We start from the raw sequence: 3,929 nt of genomic DNA on the forward strand, positions 1-3,929 counted from the left end.
TGAACTGTTACATGTGCTGATGGGACAAATAGGACAGGATGTGGCAGATCACCCTAAAATAGTGCAAAGCCTTCTGCATGCCTGCTTGCACATGAGACAAGCAGAGGACAGGTACCAAAAGAAAAAGCATGAAAGCCAGAAGCATATATGGGGAAAAGGGAGTTAGAAAAGCAGCGACACAAAGCAGATGTACTCCAAGACCCAGTAATGCTGAAAAATGTAAGATAGGGATAATGAGAACAACAGCCAGGAAAATAACTCAAAGACCAGAAGGATTCAGGTCCCCTGATGGGGTGGGGTAACAGGGGTGACTTTATAGACAAATCATGGAGTATTTATCTGCCACAGAGCACCATTTCTTTCAGGATCCTGCTATGGTCTGGACAAAGGGCTGCATGAGACAATAAGACAGTGTATATTGTTCCCATGGTACAGTTTTGGCGTGTCCAGAAACATGGGGTTTTCTAACACAGTTCTAGCACAGGCTAGAAGCGTGCTGTGGTGCCAAGGGGAACACATGCAGGGCAGCCCTATGGAATGGACCAGATTATTGATTCACTCAGTGAATACTCTGAAACACTGTAATTGCTGTCTGGGATGCATTATTGCAATATGAGGGTTTTAATGGAGAGTTAAGAGCAGTGCTGACCTTTAAATAGCCTACGCATTCTAAGGCTGCACTAGATTACTTTACACCAATTATTTATTAGCATTATAAGTAAATGAGTTATTATCATTCATGAATTCTGTAACAGTTGATTTGTTTCTCTGCCCAGAGCCTTGAAGTGCTTATTTCACAATTTCTTAGAGATGTAACCATAGGAACTAAGTGGTTGCCAACATAAACCTTCATAATTAATGATGATAAGCTTTCACCCTATTGAGTGATACTGAAATGCATACAGAGTCGATGAAATACACCTCAAGGGCCATGGAACCCTGAAGGCAGCGGTACATCGACTTACTGTATGTAACACTTACATACTGCCTGAGTGAGTACATTGGCTCAGCTGTGCATTTTTGAAACTCTCCCACAAAGAAGTGTGCTGTGAAATGGAAGATGAAGGCGGCAGATTTTCTGCCCTGGAAAGCAGAGATCCCTCTGAGCTGTAATAGACAGCAAAGACAGTGCCCTTGACTCTCGCCCTGAGCATCACAGAGGAATGGGAAATGGCAGTGGAGAGAGGTCACAACCCCCCCCAGGGGCAGTGGGAGCAGCAGGGCAGTGCCAGGTCCTGTGTCCTGGTTCGCTAGGGTAGCTGCAGCACTGAAGGGTCATGCTCTGCCATGCAGTTTGGAGCAGCCCCCAGAGCTGGAGCCAACTCCCTTCCCATAGCAGAGCACTCACCTCACAGGAGGTGTTTAGCTGTAGATACCTCCTGCAGGGCCAAGCACAAAAAGGCAGTCAAATAGCTTCTGTGGGTATCCTTCCCGTCCCTGTCAACACTGGGATGAATATTTCCACCCTGTTCCCCTCCAAAGAGGTTTTTTCCTAAGCATCTAGTGCTGGAGGATAGACAGCTCCATTGCAGATGATCATCCTCAAGTGGGTGTTTGGTTTCCAAGCAATAACTTGGCTTTTCCTAAAAACCAATACAGGGACTCCACCCCTGGAGGTGATAATTTTATGTACTTATAAACCAGGCCATGAAAGAATGCTTTTGCTCTTGCTTGCCAGTGACCAGCAAGGCACAAGACCTTCTTAGAGGGAAAATTTTTCAGTAACCCCACAAATTAGGCTGGCAAACTGATTTCTTGCAGAGGACGGCATAATCACCAGAAGTGAGGCGGGGGAGGTGGGGTGGAAGTCAGAGGTCTCTTGCAGATTGAGCCTGGCACTGTGGGTCCAGAAAGCTCAGCTGTGGATCGCCAGATGGCCCAATCAGCCATGAGGACTGCCTGTTTTAACATGCATTTAAAAAATGCAGCCCGACTAAGGTGCACTGTCCACTTGCAAACTGGCTCTGCAGTTACTACAGCAGATCACAATACTCTTTGGGGAAAAGGGGGAGAAACCTACAGGGTTGAGATGCCTGCGAGATTCCCAGTACACTTTGCTTATGAACAACTGCAGCAGCTCCCACCAACCACAGGCCGGGACAGTTCAGTGCAAACTGCACGGACCAGCCAAGATGACAAGCGACAGCACGAGCTGAGAAGCAGTGTGTGTGCGCAGAGCCTGCATCCAGCCCTGCTCCCCAGCCGGCTGGGCTTGGAGTGCTGGAGTCTCTCTCGAGCTGCAGGCAAGAGGCACAGGAGCTTTTGGCAGTAGGATAAAAGGTTCAGAGCATGTCTTGCAAGACATCTTCTTTTAATGCTTCAAGAGAAATATCTACAAGGATCAAATGTCCCTTAAAAACCTGAAACAATATTCAGATGACTTTCCCACAGCATGTTAGTGTGGAAATTGGAGGCATCCTTGCAAATGGTGTGGGGTTTCATGAGGTTGCTCCATCATAAGAAGATATAAGAGACATTTTTTAGATTCTTCCCAGAGGGATGCTGTAGAAGAAGATCATGAATGTCCTTCAGTTTCAGATGTGGAAAGTGTTGTTTGCTTACAAGGAATTGGAGAACACAAGAACGGTCACTTGGGGCCTGACCAAAAGTGATCAGAGCCCCTATGCTGCTGGGCAAGCTGCTTAGGGAGAGAGTACAGGGCAGTGCAAGCAGCAAGTGAGGGGTTGCAGGTACATCTCCCACCTTGCAGCATACAGCGAGCAAGGGGGTTCCTGAGCTGATGGGATCAGCCTTGCAAAGGAACAGAAATGAGAGCTTGCTGTTTAAATGTTTTCTGAAGGAAAAAAATCTGAAAATGGACACAGCAATAGCTTCCTTTCATCTTTGGGGAGCGCTACTACAGAGAAGTGAAGCACTTCAGGAGAGAGTATAGGCTGGGTACACTTCTGCACCTAGATATATACATCAATTTCTATCTAAGCTGTCTGTATACAGCACCTTGCATTAAAGAGCCCCCATTTTGCTCCTGTAGTGCAATAATCCTAACAATAAAGAAGCACGTTTGACTATTTGACTTCATTAAGTAAGCTACACTGATCCTTTAAGCAGGTGATTGGTTATCTTGATCATCAGAAACACTCAGAATCTTCTATGTTTAAATGTATCTGTCTTCAATTTGGTCTAGATACACAGTCACTGGCAGATAACATTGTCACACAAGATAATAGGCTCCTGCTGCTAGATAAACACTTAGAGGAAGACGCACATCTGAATTTTTATTCTGTTGGCTTTAATGAGATGCCACCAGCTCAAGTTTGGCCCCATATTTAGATGTCATTAAGAGAAGCTCTATACAATCATAACAACAATAAAAATATTCCCAATAATTTTTAGAATAATTTCTACTGGAAATAGGCTTTTCTTGCAAACGTACATTTCTTTGCAGACTCCATGCAGCATTGCACTGGCAGATAAGGAACCATACGCAGTGAGAATGGGACTGAGGGATCTTATGGAGTGACCCAGGACTTGGCCACCTCGTGGGGGCCAGGTGCCCCCCCACAAGCAGAGATGCAGACTGTGCACACGTGGTAGTGATATCCTCTGTCCAAAGCACTGGTGTCAGTGCATGACATGATGCTGGTACAGTTATATTTGGCATGGACATAGTGTACAAATCTGGCCACCTAGATACACAGGCAGAATAGGTTTGGGCCTGCTGAGAGCCCCCGTTTACAGCGGTTTGAGCTCCTTCATGCTCTGGCACACAGGACACCATCCATCGCTCCTCAACAGCGGCTGCTCCCTGCAGCTCCAAAAGGCTCAAACCATCCAGGTTTACTGTTTTTCCTCTCTTTCTCTGCCTCATATGCTGCTGAATTCCAGTGTGTCCAGCTCTACATCCCTTTCTTGGTGACCTCTGAGAATTTTAAGATCTCCAAAACTCATTTTCTCCTTCACATTCCAGC

This window comes from Pygoscelis adeliae, unplaced genomic scaffold (assembly GCF_000699105.1).
Source record: "Pygoscelis adeliae isolate BGI_AS28 unplaced genomic scaffold, ASM69910v1 Scaffold79, whole genome shotgun sequence".
Lineage (NCBI taxonomy): Eukaryota > Metazoa > Chordata > Aves > Sphenisciformes > Spheniscidae > Pygoscelis > Pygoscelis adeliae.